General features: G+C 39.8%; 1 long non-coding RNA gene across 1 annotated transcript; it reads left to right on the top strand.

Annotated features, from left to right (window-relative positions):
- Nucleotides 1-11,962: 11,962 nt before the first annotated feature.
- On the top strand, nucleotides 11,963-17,459 carry LOC142408724 (uncharacterized). Its single transcript, XR_012775390.1, has 4 exons — nucleotides 11,963-12,052; nucleotides 14,103-14,190; nucleotides 15,810-15,873; nucleotides 17,357-17,459. It is a non-coding gene; the product is annotated as an uncharacterized LOC142408724 (long non-coding RNA).
- Nucleotides 17,460-18,581: the final 1,122 nt, after the last annotated feature.

Genomic DNA, 18,581 nt, shown 5'->3' with positions numbered 1-18,581 from the left:
ACGTCATCTTTGAAGTTTCCTGTAATTGAGTGTTTTAAATCTTGAAATCCTGCTCTGGTTGCATTTGCTAATAGTTCTACTTGTTCTGTTAGATTGTACAACCACATTCGACTCTGAAAGGAGGTAATTTGGAGACTGAGGAAAGTTTCAGTTTAAATCTAAAGTTAAAATTCCCCACTCGAGGGGATTGGCTGCAGATTTAGGTAATGGTGAACAGGCCATTATACTGCTGACATTATGGATTCTTCCAAAGGATTGGACAAGTTTTAAGACTAGATTTCTGTTACAAAAAGTAAATGCTAGGTTAATCAATGTCAGAGATACAATTTTCATTATAAGTATGCTAAATTAATAACACTTTCTGAGAGTGTCCTACGAGTAATTTCAATAACAGTTTTCTAAAAGAAGAACCTTGATACAATTCATCAACAGTCCCTGGTTAGTCAGAGTTTCAGTTCTCCAGTTGGCATGGAGGTCCACTGGTCCTGGTCTGGCACCTTCTTTACTCTAGTATAATGAATCCAGGAGTCGATCCCGTTCACCTTTACCGCTGTATAAGTTTTTAATAGCACTGTATAAGATCCTTTCCACTTTTCTTTCAAGGCCTCATCTTTCCCAGTTCATACATAGACTGTGTCTACTGGTTGGAATGGGTGCACTGGAGTGTCCAAGGGAATGGGAGTCTTCTGGTTGAGGTACCTATGCAGGGACGATAAATTCTGCGAGAGAGAAATCAAATACTCTTTAATTACAGCCTGTCCTTTTATATGCATTTGGTCTCCCTTCGTGGTTAAATGATTGATTGGATATGGTTTCCCATACAGGATCTCAAATTGATTTATACCTTCCCTAACTCGTACTCTCATTAATGCTATGGGTAGAATATCTACCCATTTCATTTGAGTTTCCTGACACATTTAGAAATCTGTCTTTTTAGAGTTTGATTCGTTCTTTCTACTTTGCCACTGGACTGTGGCCTCCAAGGGGTATGCAAATCCCATTTAATGTCTAGAAATCTAGAAACTCCCTGCACTGTTTCTGCAATAAAGTGGGGTGTGTTATCAGAGGATATACCTTCTGGAACACTGAATCTGGGGATAATTTATTTCAATAAAATTTTAATCACTTCCCTAGCCTTGTTAGTGTGACAAGGGAAAGCTTCGGGCCAACCAGAAAAGGTATCTACCATTACCAATAAATATTTATACAGATTCCATGTTGGCAATTCTGTAAAATCTATTTGCCAGTTTTTCCCTTGGAGTTATTCCTTGTTTTACAACTCCTCCCATGATTTTCTTTGCAATTTTGGGGTTCTTGGCGCAACAGATAGTGCACTTTTTAACTATTATATCCGCTAGGTTTTGCGTTCTTGGCCCAATGATGTGTCTTTTGGCAATTAGTACTAATGCATCTGCTCCCGAGTGTGTTTCTTGGTGCAGTTTCTTGAGTAGAATTTCCATCATCTTTTCAGAAATTAGCAGAGTTGCAGGATTTAGAGCAGAGGTCAGGGAGATTACAACATCATCTTGTTCCAGCAGCACCACTTTATATTTAGCTAACCTGCTTGGGGAGATCCAATGATGCCCTTTATTTTCAAGAAGAGAAGACACAGCATGAGGTACAAACACAGTAATCAGTTGGCCTAATGTCAATTTCCAAGATTCTTCAAAGTTGCAGTTGCCGCTACTGCCCTCAAACAAGTGGGCCAGCCTTTACTGATCTCATCTATCTGCTTTAAAAAATATCCCACTGGTCTTTTCCAGCTCCGCAATTTTTGTGTCAAAACTCCTAATGCCACTTGCTGTCGTTCATGTACATATAATTGGAAGGGTTTCCTCAAATTCGGGAGTCCCAAAGTAGGAGCCGCCATGAGTTTCCTTTTAATTTCATCAAAACTCTTCCTACATTCAGGTGTCCATTCAAGAACCCCCTCAGGTCCTTTCACATCAGCATACAGTGGTTTGGCAATTAGTCCAAAATTGGGAATCCATAACCAACACCATCCGGCCATTCCCAGAAATCCTCTTAATTGCTTCTTTGATGTAGGTACAGCAATTCTACAAATAGCCTCTTTTCTCTCAGTACTTAATTCTCTCTGTCCTTTAGTGATTTCAAACCCTATATATTGGACCTTTTTTCCCCAATCTGAGCCTTTTTCTTAGAAACCTGATACCCTGCCAAGCACAGAAAGTTAAGCAAACTGACGGTGGCTTCCAGACTTGCCTCATAACTGTCAGAACCAATTAGCAAGTCATCAACATAGTGCAACAATGTTACAGCATCATGATCATTTTGCCATAGTTCCAATTCTTCAGCTAGGACTTTACCAAACAAGGTAGGGCTGTTCTTGAATCCTTGGGGAAGGACAGTCCAGCAGAGTTGTGTCTTTCGTCCTGTAGCTGGATTCTCCCATTCAAAGGCGAAGATGGTCTGGCTCTGCTCATCCACAGGTATACAGAAGAAGGCGTCCTTTAAATCTAATACTGTGGAATAAGTATTACTGTTAGGAATTGTAGTAAGGAGGGTATATAGGTTTGAAACCACAGGGTGGACATCTACTGTCCTTGCATTAATTTCTCATAAGTCCTGTACCAGTCTATATTCAGAAGAATGGGGCTTCTTTACAGGTAGGATGGGAGTATTAAATTCCAATTGACACTCCTGTAACAATCCATGTTCTAAAAAGGAGCTTATTATAGGTTGTAATCCCTTTCAGGCCTCGAGCTTAATGGGGTATTGTTTCTTTCTTACCGGTTGAGCTCCTGGTTTCAGTTCAGTCTTTACTGGGGTTGCATTCTTCACTTGTCCAGGTATCTTCGATGCCCGTGCTAGAGGTGTGACCACATTCAGTACTTCCTCTAGAACATTCATTTCTTCATTAGGATCTTTCTCAGTTAACAAACATATCTGGGCTTTCCAGGCAGTCTCTGGAGGAATATGCAACTGAACAGAGTCTTCAGAAAAAGTTAGTTGTGCATTCAGTTTACAAAGTAAATCCCGTCCAAGCAATGGTAAGGGGCATTCTGGCATAGAAAGGAATTAACGAGTTAATTTAGTATTTCCAATTGAACATTCCATAGGTTGTAAAAATGGCCTTAAAGTCTTTTTCCCTGTTGCACCAACAACGCTTATTTTAGTTCTACTTAAGGGTCCCCTACGACTAGTTACTACAGAATGTATGGCTCCACTATCAATTAAAAAATCTATTACTTCATTCCCCAGCTTGACTGGAACCAGAGGATCGGCTGGGGAAACTTTATACACCTTATTGGGATTGACAGTAACAGTGAGATTGTCATGCCATCCACGCCCTCTACCTTTTGTAATTTCTTTCTTATGTCTGCTGCTGCTTGGCCAATAAACAGAATGTTAAATAACTTTAAATTGCTATCATCTTCCAGATCTGTCCATTTTCGAGCTACTTCACACAGTCTCTCATAGAAGGCTGACGAGAGTTTCCTTATCCCCCTGCCTTACTTCATACAGTTTAGATAAATTCTTAGGCTTTTGCACTCCATGTTGAATCCCATACAAAATAAATTAACTTTTGATACTCCTTTACCCTCTGTAATCCCTCACTTGTGTTTGGATCCCAGTCTGGATCCTCTTTTGGGAGGTACATATTGGTATTAGGCACCGGCCCATGTTCTTGAGTTAGTCCTTCTCTAGCCTTCTTTAAAATTGTTCTTCTCTCCTCGGTGGTAAACAAATATTCTAGGAGAGCCTGTGCATCTCCCCAGTTAGGATTGTGAGTCATCATTACAGTTTTAACAGTACTATACATTTCTTCTGGATTGTCTCAATTCACAGAATCACAGAATCACAGAATCGTATAGGTTGGAAAAGACCTTTAAGATCATCGAGTCCAACCGTAAACCTAACACTACCAAGTCCACCACTATACCATGTCCCTAAGCACCTCATCCAAACGTCTTTTAAATACCTCCAGGGATGGCAACTCAACCACTTCCCTGGGCAGCCTGTTCCAATGCTTCATAACCCTTTCAGTGAAGTAAAATTTCCTAATATCCAGTCTAAACCTCCCCTGGCGCAACTTGAGGCCATTTCCTCTTGTCCTATCATTTGTTACCTGGGAGAAGAGACTGACCCCCACCTCTCTACCACCTCCTTTCAGGTAGTTGTAGAGAGCAATAAGGTCTCCCCTCAGCCTCCTTTTCTCCAGGCTAAACAACCCCTGGTCCCTCAGCCGCTCCTCATCAGACTTCTACTCTAGACCCTTCACCAGCTTCGTTGCCCGTCTCTGGACACGCTCCAGCACCTCAATGTCTCTCTTGTAGTGAGGGGCCCAAAACTGAACACAGTATTTGAGGTGCAGCCTCACTAGTGCCGAGTACAGGGGCACAATCAAAAATATGGAACGCTTCACGAATTTGCGTGTCATTCACGAATTTGCGTGTCAATTCAATACAAGATTTTTTCTTTTTCTCTTTTAACACATATATTCCAATCTGATGTTTAGAATCCACTAAACCACATTTCTTCCTAATATCCCAATCATTTCTTAACAAAAAAACATATCCACATAAGGTATTTCATCCCATTTTTCAGTTCCCTGACAAAACAACATTAATTGCAATATCTTCGACAAAACAACATTAATTGCAATATAGCATTATATTTCAAGGATCTATTCTCAGGACATTTTTCACTATCTTCCAATTGATATTGTGGCCACCATTGATTACAGTATCATTTTAGCTTATTTTTAGTCATGGGATCCCCCCCAGATTTATTCCAGTTCTTCAGGATGCATGCTAGAGGAGAGGAAACAGGTGCCTCCTGGGAAGCAGCAGCACCCATATCGGTACTGAAAAACCCAGCGTTTCTACACAAACCAGAATGAGGGACGTCTCCCTTCATTAATCAGAACAGAACAGCGTGTAGAAACAAACAGAACTATGCTGCTGCCACATATCTTCCCTGATGTGTCTTATGCAGAGCCCAAAACAGAACAGATGGTGCCTGCTTCCTGAGAGATCTTGAACTTACCCCCCTTTTCTCATATCCCCCCAAAATATCCCCCCAAAAATACCTCTTTTCAGTAGCAGTGCACCATTGTGTCGCTTACTGCCCAACTGCAGGAGAGGAGCTGAAGGAGTCTCAGATCAACAGGTCGGTGAGTGCTGGAGTCCACTCAGGTCTCTTCTCCTTGGCGGATGCGGCAAGACAAACCGGGCAAGGCTGTCAGCTCAGTCCCACCTGGGGTGCCAAAAACTGTTATCCCACAAGTGTGAGGTCGTTTACCCGGTGTGTGAGACGCCAATATATACACACAGGGCAGAGGTATTTTATTTCGTGTCTGCGCAGAGATGGGTGCTAGGTGGTAGCTCCACAAAGCTAGCACAAAGTACGGTCATGCAGGTACAGTATTTATACAGTCTAGTTATGCCTATGCATAAGTAATTACACAAAGCAGTTTTCTATTGGTCTACATTTCTCTTATTTCAACTTAAAGCTGCAGTGCTACTTTAATATTCTGCGCATGCTCAAAGGTGAGGGGTCTCTGCTTGGGCCAGGGTCTCCAGCTCAAGGGGTGTGACTTTTAGTATTATAATGAGGATAGTTCGCATGAGGGTGCTTCTTATCACACTTCTACTAGTTGTTTCAGATGGTTCCCAAAACATCTTAATTAGCTTACATATTTCTCCAGGATGTGCTTTTCTCCCAAGGACAGTAATTCTTGTTTAGACGTTCTGCTTTCTAGCCCGAATCCCCCTTATCAGCTTTCTGTAAGCCTTGGCCTTCCACCAGCTCCTGTTAGACTACAATAATATATCAATCCAACTACCAGCCCAGCTTCTGCTAGAACCTTGGGGACTACGTCTGGTTGTGTGGGTTGCAGAGAGAATTAACTTTAATTGACATTTCCTTATTGTCTTGCAGACTTTAGTTAGATGCATCATAACAGCTTTACACAGCCAGAAGAAAAGACAAGCTCCAGGGCTTCTCTTAGTCTCCCTAAAGCTTCAGTTCTGACTTTCCACCCCAACCCTGCAAAAGTACGATTGTCTATAAATAAATTCCAGGCGGCTGTACTAAATTAGCTGTGTTAGCACATGTTTTGAATGGCACAATTCACATACATCTGAGACCCCAACACTTTCAAGAACTAGAATTCTAGTGAAACTAAAGCTTCACTAGAACTGCTGGTGAAACTTTCCTGAGAGCAAGACCCTGATAAACAGGCCTAGACCTTTTACAGCTATTTTTGTTGTCTAATACAGCAATTTCCTTTGTATATTAATCAGCTTTGAACTCTGTTCTAATCTTCTTCAGCTATGGATAATTAATTACAAATACATCAAATAGATTTAGCCGGGGGGGCTCAATTTGGCATTACAATTCTCATTTCCATTTGAGAAGCTCCAAATTTTAGCTCGGACAGTAGTCATTGCTAGATATTGTAATAGGAAACACAATTTCTTTTCTTCTGAACAAAAACACAGCAGTATTTCCCCCTCACAATCCAGTGGATGAATTTCTGAGCTCAGCAGTAAACACCTTCCCTAATATTTCTGAAAGGTGATTGCAGCAAGTCAGGGAAGGCGCTCTGCATGGCATTTTGTACTGTACTGTTCCTTTTTCTTATTAACACCGTATGAAGACTGTTGGCACCAGTACAGAGTTCTCAAAATGCTTTGACGATAGGAGATGTAATGTGACAATAGAAAACTTCCTGCAAAGATAAAGTAAAAGAATCTGCAAAGGGGGATATCTTACAGCGATATTGTTCCAATTCAGTAAGTTTTTGCATAGAAAAAGCATATCAGATTGCCAAGCGTCAAAACAACAGGAAGAAGTATGCACTTCACCTTAACTCAATGACTGTGTCCTACTGCAAATTAGAATTTAAATTTATATTAGAAATAATGTAACATGGTAAGCCATGTCCCTTAAAACGATACAGTAGTAATGCCCTGAATATTTATAGTTCAACTGGAATTAGGCAATTGCAGGTTTGGGGTCCTGTCAGTAGTTTAAAAATGGGAGTCTGATGGAAAGTATACTCTGAGTCCTAACGCAGGTTAATAAACTCTCTTTAACTCGAACTCCTTTGGAAGTTGTAACTCGGTGTATCCATTCTCACCTTTCCCTGCTCTGATGCTCTCTGTCAGTTATGACTGATTTTTTATTTTTCCCTTGCAAATGGTTTAATATTCAAATAGGGTTGATATCTTCTCTAGAAGGAAAGGTACAAAGTTAACAGGGCCATAAAAGGAGGCAGTCAATAAGAACATTCACTCGGAGTGTTGCCTCTAGAAATTTCAAACTTTACTCATGACTTGACTTTCCATAGGTGGTGGAAACCTGGAAGTTTACAATGTGGCTTGCGTTTTAAATGCCAAATGCTAACATGTGCTTGGTGATTATCAATGAATTTGGTAAACGTGACAATTGTTGAGCAGTACACTCTGAAATGTGTCATGGGAGTGAAACACTTCATGAATTTGCATATAATCAGAAGTTATTGTTCACTTTTTAATAACAAAACAAGACTTCTTTTTTTTTTACAAAGGGGTTACATGTATTTGAAAAAACAGAATTCAGAATTTTCCCATGTAATCTTCAACATGTAAGAACAATAATCCCTCTTTGGATGCCCAGCAGATCCCAAATGATGCCCAGGATATATTGGCATTCTTTCTAAATAACAATATGCTTCCTAAACTCCTATGTCAGCATGGCAATCTTAAGTGTCTGTGATCAGTACCTTGTGATCAAGATCAAGTCAAGAAGATTACATATAGTCCTTTTCAGATGTGCTTACATGCACTTACATAAGCCTTCACTCAGCAGCACTCTTAAGTATGTATTTAACGACTGTTAACTTTATTGGCACATAATCTATGCCGTGCTAAACGAGACCTGTGTTGAGAGAGTGTTGTAGCCTTAGGGAGGCTGTGGAAGCTGTAGTTTCCCTTCACTGATACTGGTACCCAGACTAAAAACCTGTATTATAACATGCTTTCGTAAACTTAGCCAAGGTTAACCAGTTGTTTTGCACCAGGTGGAGGTGGTGGTTCCTTAGGATCCCAGTAAGAAAGGCACTCACACTCTGTAAAGTATCGCTTAAAATGCCATTTATCAGAGCTAACTCTATAAAGAAGAGGCAAATTGTATAGGTAATCATAAGTCCTTTCAGATGCTGGAAATGTGGAGTTGTGCAGTATCAGATGAGCCCTCCTCCCGATCAGGGCGAAGCACACGATGCAGATCCCATCCTTTGAAAGGTTACATTGTTTTGGTCATTGAAGCTACCGTACGCTTTTCTTAAAAGTAAACAAATCTCTTCATTCTTTCTACTACCAAATTAAAAAGGATTTTCAGATGAGAACTTGTTGCTGCACTGGCCATGCAGGTGGCATAGTTGCTGATATCAAGTGGGATCTGCCTGCAGGCTCCTCTGTTACTATCAACCATCTCAGTCTATCCAGTGGCCAAGGGATATGCCCAGCACAATGCAGGCTTGAAGGCTAAGCTATAAATCCAGCACAGCGCAGCACAGCATAGGCCTGCACCTACTCACGTTCACTGTTTTGTGGCTCACTAGCTACTCGATGTACAAGGTCTTCCAATCAGGATCGTTATGCCAGCCTATCAGTTTCTATATCCATATTTTTCTAGGAAGAACTGCTGTATTCTATTATTTAAATAGAATAATCTAACTGTTAATAAAATAATCTAACTATTATTCTGCACATGCAGAAAAGAGAATTTTCTTGCTTTTCTGATAATGATCCAATTAATTATTTAAATAAATATAAAACAACCCTCAATATTTAATTGCAGTGTTTCTAGAATAAATGGGAGGATGTTACAGAAAAAAATTTGAGAAGTTGTCAGGCAAGCTGTAGGAGGATGAGCAAATCATACTATTATGCAACGCATTGCATTACAAACATCTAATGCGACACTCTTGGTAGCTAGCAGAAAGAAATCCCACACCCCTTACAAAAGCATCTGCACTGGTGCAGAAAACCTCTTGGCACAGATGATAAGGCAAGAATATGACTTGACTCCCATCTCTCCTAATTGTTGGAAGGCACAAGGAGACCTAAGAAAGTTAAGAATAAAGTAATCAGACAATTAAAAACTGGGTAAAATAGATTGAGAATGTAAGACTGGATTTCTCAGGAGAGAATGCTAAAGCATGGATCAGGCCTTAGGCAGCAAACTTTCTTACACAGGGCTCCACCCCATTTTTTTCTGAGTAGAAGCATGCAGAGGAGAGCTGCCTTGCTTTTCAAAGAGATTGAAGGAATCATGTAAGCAATACCCCTTTCTCTGAACACACAGTGGTATGTACATGGTGGCAGAACTAAACAACCACGTTTCACAAAACATTCTAGAATGGGGTATTTTTGCTTTTTTTGAAGAAGTCTCAGACTTACTGAGATTCTGGTGCAGAGAAAGGATATTTGTAGAGCTAGCTATCTGTGAAGTTTCACTGAAAAGCCACAGTTATTTTCCTTCTTTACTTATTAGGACTTTTTGCTCATTAGATATCTAATACTTCAGTGCTCTTAAGTGTCTCTTGAAAGTCTCCTCATTTGTGATTGAATATATAATTGCCATTAGTGCAACATGAGTCTTACATTCATAAAACTGGCAGCCAACACTTGAATATTTATACACTGCAGTAGTTCAGGTAAACATAACATTCTATATTTACACAGTACTGGTCTAAAGGACCAACAAAGCACTCTAAGCACATGTGTAAGCACTGATTCAAGACTTGGAGTAAGAGGCACACAGCCCACAGTAAGACCCATGCCTTCCCTTGAACCTCATTCTTTCTCATGTAAGCTGGTTTGCTAAGTTATTGGGTTTTGCTCTGGAAAACCAACAAGCCTTGCAGGTTATGCTGGGAACTAAAGGAAAGGTAGACGTAATCTGCAGGCATAAAGCGTTCTTAAGAAACTGTTTGGAATTTACCATAGCAAGGAAGAATTAGTTGCTTATAGAATTTTTTCTTCATGTTTCCTTTGCTTCCTCCCCCCAAAAATCACCATTTTCAGACTTTTGGACAGCTTTGAATTTACTTACTGTATCTTTCCTTTTACTGGATTGTTTGTGTTGCACAGACCACAGAACATACTACACATCTAAGTTGGGCACCTGAGCAACTCTGGTGAGAAAGGAAATCTCCGTGATCAGAGCAAATGAACAAATTGCACAGTGAGCAAAGTGACTTTGTTAGTCACTCTAACCCTTGCAATTTTGTGTTGAGCCTGCACAACTAAATTCCACCCCTGAAAAACATCTGCATCAATAGTACAATATGATTACTGTTTTCTGTATTTATGAGATGCAACAATACATTCTCCCATTTACTACATAAAATGACTTCCTAATGTGCATTACAGGCTGTGAGGGTTTAGTTCTTCTTTGTATTGTATCAGTATTCAGATGAACTGCCTCATCAATAATATTGTTTATGTTACTGTGGCTGCTACAGCTAACCTTTGCTACTTAGTAAGAATAGATAGTTCCAGTGAAGAAATACTGTGCTTACTGGAAGCAAATAGGAAAGAATACAGTGTCTTGTTATACGTCTCTCAGGAAGCCTCATTTATCTTTTCAGATACAGTTGGAGTACTCTCTGTTTTCATACCATTCTGTATTTATCTATTACTCTTCTAAAAAAAAATCTTTGAAGCTTGAAACCATTTCTGTCCTTCATGGTTATTTTGAAAACACGATTCTCACTGAGATTGAACATGGTGAGGCCAGCCTTTCCTTCCACTACATCAGTTTAAAAACCTAGTAATTCACACATTTAACAAGTTTTATGTGCCAAGTAATGGCGTTCAGTGTTAGAATCAAACACTTGAATTGCATGTGAGAAAGCAAGATAGATGTGGGTTTTGGTTTTGTGGGTTTTTTTAAAAGTTATTCTTGGCCTGATAATATACTAACATAATTTCAATAGGGTAGGTCAATTCTTGCTAAAATTTACATACATATGAAGAGCTCAGGGCTTCAGGTTTTATTCAAATACACATTTCCTGGATTTGGATCACAGCTATTTATATTTGCAAGGTTTATTCTGCAGCTGCTTTTCTTTTAGCGTTAGTAATTTTTTGCGATATGGTTTCATCAGTGCAGGTACTGGGTCCGAGTTGTTAGTACTCTGCAGAAAACGTGAGAAATCAACGGAGTTAGTAGGTGAAAAGAAGCCCAGGAAGATTTTAGCAATGGCTATCAGGGCTCTGTGGGGAAAGATACTTACAATTGCCCAAGAGGAAATTTTAGAAGGGTAAAAGGGTCGCTGCCAAGAGTGCAGTCAAACTCCAAAAAAGACCTCCAAGATGCCCTTCCTTTTCTGGAGTCAGAACAATTAGCAGGTTTGGAGTCTACCTTGAAGATGGAATTTGTTCTTGCCAGGCATTTTTCATCAAGAGGAAAAAAGTTCTGCTGTATGATCAAGTGCAATGTACATTCCCAAGGTAGGAAGAAATCTTCCCTGACATTCAGTTGCTCAGTGTCTCTGCACAACTTCTGGACAAAGAGAAACAGTCCATGGTTCAACTGATTCTTTTCCCCTCCGCATTTCTGGCCACTACCAAGCAATTACCTGAGTTTTGTTTTTGTGGGACAACTCTGTATGCACCTATGACTGGAATAGCTATCTTGCATTTAAATGGCCTGTTTTACCAGACCATACAACTTGTTACACAGAAATTTCCCAATACTTTATCATCTCAGACACTCAAGTCTCAATACAGTTAACTTTTTATCCTTCCTTTACTTTATTGCCTTTCAATTGCCCCCCCACCTCCACAAAGGAAAAAAAAAAGATATGGGTAAGAGAGAGGTTTCAATTATCTAGGGGGTTACAAAGCACAAACTGGCATTATCTTTATTTTTTTCACAAGTAACTCATTTCCTATATACATAGACATAAAAATCTAGGAGATTTCTGGCTTGTCTTCCAGGTTTCATAGTGTAAAAGGCTTGGGGTTTGTGTTTCCATTCCTGATGACTTGGATTAGAATTAATAGTAGAACATACCTTACACTGAAGAGAGGTAAGAAGAAATCTTCTGTATTTTCTATATAGCTGCCACCCCTATGAACATGAATTTATCAAAGAAAGACACTTTAAATAATTAAATAGTTATGCTGATGGTGTAGTAAATCTTATAAATTGCATTAATCTTCCAAGTAATGCAAACAATTAAGGCTGCTGTATGGGAGACTGCAGACTTTGATAGGCAGATACACAATGATGTCCACTTGAAAAAAATGTCTGCTCATCTCTAAGCACTATACTATATTTTAAAAACTAATTAAATACACTGTAGCATATAATAAAAACTTGCAGGGTTTTTTTTCATCATATTGAAGCAAGAAGGTCATACCCTGCTATTGCAACTGGAAGCAAGTCTGGTATTTGCAAGGATAGCGTGTCTCTTAATCTTTTCATTTTCTTTTCTGAGAGCTTTATCAAGATTTGTGCTTTGAAAAGATGGTATATGTTTTTTTTTGTTTTATTTCCGCAATATGAGCATGTCTACACAAGCTCCAGGTAGCTCAATAAAACATACTCAGAACTACAATAAAGCAGTGGGAACAATGTCTATAGCAAAGTCCACTTGAGGATCCAGTACAGAGCTTTCAGCTCTGTTCTTGCTCTATGTATTCTCTACCCCACTGCTTCCTAGGGAGGAGTTAGGCCAGGCACTGTATGAACTGTTAGTAAAAAGAGTTTAGCATTTAAGCCTGAATTCCTGGACAATCCCTCTCTGAATTAGTGAGCTCTTGGTTTGACTATTTGAGCTACAAGCCCTATATCCTGTGATGTGTTGGCACCTCCTGCTTCACCACACCAGCCAATTCAGCATTGAATGGTCTGTGAAAAAGAAGACATGCTGCCTGCACAGCACTGTCATGATTGTGACAGTATGTCTGTACACAGAGTGCACAGATAATCCACCTGAAAGCTTTTGCAGTGCTAAGAATAGGGTTTCATGGCTACATTGCTTCTAGCAGGATGACATCTCTCTTGCCTTCTTACTGTTTCCCCGTCTCACGTCCCATGCATTGTCACGTCTTCCCCATTGCTTCTCTTATTCTTCTCAGGTTTCCAGTGGGTTTTTCAGTTTTGGATGGCCAAAAGATAAATTACCGTACCAAGAGCAAACTGAAATAGACTGTGCTGAGCTTCCTGCTGCCATAGCTGGGCTAATAGTCTAAAGTGTCCCTGAATATCTGTATGCTATATTGCAGTCACTTAATACTACACAACTCTACCAGACAAAAACCAGGAAGAATTTGGCTTGGGATAATTATTAAGTGCACCTTTGTTTCTTTCAGTGGAGCTCCATGCAGTGTTGGGAGCAGTATCTGCCACATTGGTTTCATAGGCTCTTGGTGTTACATGGAGGCAAGAGTCTCAACAGTGTCCCTCTGTTTGTCTCATTGCTCTCCCCTGTGATCAAGCTCACAGTTGGTACATATCCCCACAGCTTGTCATTATAGTTGAGTAACTAAGGATCCTCAAAACTCTGCAAATACATGCTGCACAATTATAGGAAGGCCACTTTACAGTGGCCATGCTGTGTTGAACAAACTTGAACAGCAGTGAGGGATTTGGAAAGCAAAAAACTAAACTCTATTTCCTGGGCTAGTGCAGTTACCATCTGGTCAGCGATTGCTAGTGGCTTGCTGTTCAGATCTGAAAGGCTCTGTTGGTAACCATGTGGACTATATCCTTTCTTGGTAGCTATTTTTGTTCTGGATGGTATAACACTTCTTTACTAACTGCTTTAAAATTGTATCTTTAAACAGGATTTATAAGAAATTTTGTACCTTTTTTTGAGAAATATAATTAAATTTTCTCACTGCCAGTGTGCCAGTTGATACACTGCTGCACTTGGTTCTTATTATAAAAAGCTGTTGGCTGTATCACTCCCCCCACCCCAGTATAGTATAATGTAAATGACATGTTTTCCAGTGTCAGACCCAATAGGATGCTGCTATTGAAAAAATATTTCTATCATAGTGATAATGCATTTGTGTAATGTTGACGCTGAAGTTATAATATTAATAGTATGCAAATCAATACATTTTATTTAGAACTACTGTGAGATAACATGTGAGAGATTTTGAAGTTTGAAGACAAACAAGACTATGGACTATGAATTGCAGTAAACATGGCAGGGCTGTAAGTATTGTACTGCCTCTCATGTATCACACTGGCTCCCTCAAATCATGGCAACCTGTTGCTTATAGGTAAGAATGTAATAAAAGAAATGCAACCTCTCTCCCTCCTGACTCTCATGGTGAGAAATAAAGATTTCAGAAAGGAGAAATTTTATTTTCAAAGGCTCTTAATCTGAAGTTAGGGAATATTAATTGTAAAATGGTGCTTCAGTGTTAGAGTTCAGCAAAAGTGTATTCAGCAAAGTTTTAAAAAAAAAAGAGTTAAAAAACCCAACTGCAATATCTACCTGTAGTCTGTATTTCTATCTGTGGACCAGGAGATGTAAGTCTGTAAATAGTTTTCCTAATAGCTAATGTTTTAATCAGCAGTAGAATAAAATACTTGATGTCTTGATAGTAAAAACAAGTAATTACAAAAAACATAAGATATACCTCCATCCTAGGATGACTGTACAATCTTGAAAGCTTTCTTGAAACACCCTGCCTTGCCTCAAAGCATTTATACTCCACAAAATGACTACACATACTGTGCATCTTACATCCATCCCCCTATGCGGTTACGATGCCTGCTGCCCCAACATATGGAACACTAAAGCAAACTAACCTTCCCCTTAACAGTCAATGCCAAGAATCGGGAAGAAGGAAATAAGCCCAATATAGTAGATGCCCAGAGATTTAATTACTGAACAACCAGTAAGTTGTCAAGATTGTGGCAAGAAGATGTTTTCTGGGTCTTGCCTAAGAAGGTAGAAAGTTTAACCAAAAAAAAAAAAAGAAAAGAAGGGAGGAGGAGGACTATTAGTAAGAGAGTTAGGATCAGTAAGTTACCCATGTAACCTGTCAGCAATCTGTTGAAGAAAAGCAAGAGAGTATCATTTTTCCTAGAAACACATCAGAGTGTGTTATCAGAAGGGCTGGTACCACCAGGAGGAGGCTGTGATGTCAGAAGAAAGCTAGGAAGGTGGCAGAGCAGCATTGCCTGGTCCTCGCACAGTCAGCTTAGGGACACGAACATTGGAAAGACATTGCAACAGTAATTCTTGTTGTAAGTCACAGGACCCAGGTCACTGCTCAAAAGGCAAATATTCTTGTTGGTTAACAGGATACAGCACACACTGATGGCAGCAGTCAGCGTGGGTGTGCATATGCATTGCAGGACTTAAGCTAATTTATGAAAAAGTTTAAGCATAACCCATCTGTTTTCACTAACAAACAGCCACATTTAATGGTGGAGAGCCTGTAATACAAAGTGTGAGAAGCCACAGAAGTTACAATTGATGTGTGTTATCTTTTGGCTTGATATGAGGCCTGTGTAAATTTAAAAGACTTACGTATAGTTGCTGCATATAAAATGGCAGAGAAGTGGGCTGCATGGATTATTTTATTGCATTCTCTTCTCTACTACAACAGTGTGTGCTGGGCTTTCACTGCTGCCCTCTAGGCTAAATCTATGTAACCCCTTCTTTAAAATCCCTCTTCTTAGGAGTTGGGGGGGGGGGAGGTGTTTAATGATGTTTTATTGTCAGTGCGCATCTGTTGACTATATGAATCACATCGGTTAGACTGAATTAATTAAATTTGGGTTGCAGGCAACAAAACAGAAATACATTTTTCTTGCAGGTTTTCATGCTGGTGCCTGACTGAAATCCTATTCTCCCTATGAAGGAAAGTTCTTCTGTTGACTGTAAGCCACATTTGACCCCAAATAAAGTCTTTAAGAATTGGATCAGGCCCTGCATGAATTAGGGGACTCTGTATTTTCCTTTAACCTCACATCTTCTCTTTCATTTCTGAAGACCACCATAATTTATTAGCAAATATTTGCTGCTTGAACAAAACCTTGCTCTTGGTTATACCAGTTATGCCATTCTGAAGCAATGCCATTTAGTGTATTATTAGAATTGCTCCAGATTATGCTTGCATACCTGTCAGGGAGACTTTGACTAGCCTCAAATGAGCAGATAATTTATCCTTTTCTGACACACAGGGTCAAAAGTGTCCATCATTTATGTTTAAGCCACTGCAGCCAAGGATGGAAGACAATAGCAGATTTGTATTGCTGTAGCATCATGGACTTCCAGTTGAAGTCCACTTCTCAGTGCTAGCCATCACATGAACATGATACATTATTGCTGTTAAGGGTTACTGTTTGGGTTACTGAAGGGTTACTGTTTTGACTCTAGCTTCTCAGTCCAAATCAAAGTCATTCTGCTGACTTGTTTTTCTGTGTTCAATACACACCTATTTACTATCTATCCCTCTTCTGTAGGTGAATATTTTATTTCAAAATCAATGCAAAATTTATACCTAATTTTCACAATTTATTCTTTCTAATTTTTAAATTCTTATGTAGGAAATCAATGTTTGCAACAAGTATTTTGATTTGTGTTCATCAGCATGGACATTAATCTCCTGCCAACCTGCAATTTTTTTTTTATTGCCTTTGCTGAGTTGCAGTGTATTTGGCTTCCCACACTAACAACTAGGTTAACTGAAGTATTGCAAAGCATAACTAAAGTACCAGAAAGTATGGCTTGCCTGAGGCATGTTTCAGTGTGTAATTAAGGTACTACTATAGTGTATTGTAATTATGAGTTTACAAAGAATAGAGTATATATAGGCCCACTAAGATGATAAGGTTTGAACAAAGAAACAGATACTGTAACTGTAGCTGAGTTTTCCTTTTTTTTTTTTCCCCTTTTTTTCCTCTTTGCCTTGACAGTAGAACTTGAGTAACAGAGAAATAGAATACAAGTGATTTGTTTAAATTTTCTTAAAAATTGCCCAGAAACAATTTGTCAGGAAACAAAAACCTGTCACATCATAAATCCACAGCACCACACACCACTTACCTCTAATGTGTATGTAATCAAAAGTTCTTCTAAACAACTATTCCTAAAATATATAGTAAAAAAAATTGAGAAGGATTTCTCCTCAGTTCTCCCATTGTAATGACAACAATAATTTCTGACCCATGGTAGCAGTATAGTTACAATTCTTATGTAAATTATTTTGACCTAGCCTAGTCCTTCTCCCTGCTGTGATGGCAAAAATTGCTTCAACTTCAATATTAAGATGATTAAGCCCCACATTTGAAAAGTGTTAGGTCTCAGAAAGAACAAGTAACTCGGTAATCTTGACCAATCCCTTCTACTGTTTACCTGCAGAGCACGGACTCAAATTCAACAGCACCTAAAACCCAATCTGAAAGTGATCCCCCAGGTACCACACAGTCCTGACTTGGGAATCAGGCATAGCTGTCTGACTGAGGACATTCACTCAATTGACTTAGATTACAGCTGTGTGGGCAGAATGAACAGAAAGAGTGCAGTCACTATAGGCAACCATAGGTCATTTTTATCTGCAGAGGTTCCAGAAAAGATTGAAATGCACTGTTGTGCTGCACAGGGAGTAGTTTCATGACTATCAATCACATGCCATGTACTCATTGCCTGAACAAACAGCAGACACATCTTTAGATCTGCCAACCCAGCTCCTTTCATCAATGTAAGATTCAGACTCAAAATGCAGACTTCAATAGCAAAAGCTCTGTTCTCAATATTAAATTTGTTTGGAGTTTGTTCCGTGTTTCTGCCAGTCTACAGACACATACACGTCGTAGGTGACTTGCACAATTGTTTCCCCTCCATCTTCAGTTACAGGCCATAGTGTCATTATAGCTCAGAAGTGAACCTCAGCTATGATCACTCTCCCCCACTCTCCCTTATGGGCACACTTCCCAAAGGACCAGCTCTCACTAAATGTTTCCCAGCATAGAACTAAATGGGGCTGTCAACCTACCACAAACCTGTTCTCACCTGCCAGCTACAGTCATAGGGAAGGCATTCTCCTTAGCCATTATCTTCATTTTTGTCTGAGTGAAACCTGAAGCTGTAGCTGTTAGCATGGATCCCAAGGTTGGGAGTTGGCAGTCCTTTCCAATTGCATTAACATAGCAAGCCCTACTACAGCTGGGAACTGCCAGGGACTCATCTCTCAGTGCCTGTGGCAAGCTACTGATACAGCTACATAAACCCGTGTCTTCCAAACTTCATTTACCTGTAGATATAAACTGAGCAGGTGGATTGCTCCCTTCTCCACCCACTGCCTCTTTCAAACAACACTCAAGCCCAGCTGCCTCCGCTTTTCTTCTGTGGCCATATTGCTAAGGAGAGAGACGTAGAGGAGGAGAAGCACTCGGGCTGTAGCTGTACAGTTTGGGGAATGTCTACACTGTGAGTGAAAGATACCCCAGCTTGAAATGCTGAGGAGCTTGATGCCTGGAGCTGGTTCTGCATGGACCGGGCCACCTCCAGAATTAGCACAGCAATACTTGCACGCTGCTGTGTGCCCAAGCCAACAAAGCCTGCTTTGCCACATGGCATATTGGCT

The sequence above is a fragment of the Mycteria americana genome, chromosome 4 (assembly GCF_035582795.1).
Source record: "Mycteria americana isolate JAX WOST 10 ecotype Jacksonville Zoo and Gardens chromosome 4, USCA_MyAme_1.0, whole genome shotgun sequence".
Lineage (NCBI taxonomy): Eukaryota > Metazoa > Chordata > Aves > Ciconiiformes > Ciconiidae > Mycteria > Mycteria americana.
This window is presented reverse-complemented; position numbering and strand designations above follow the sequence as displayed.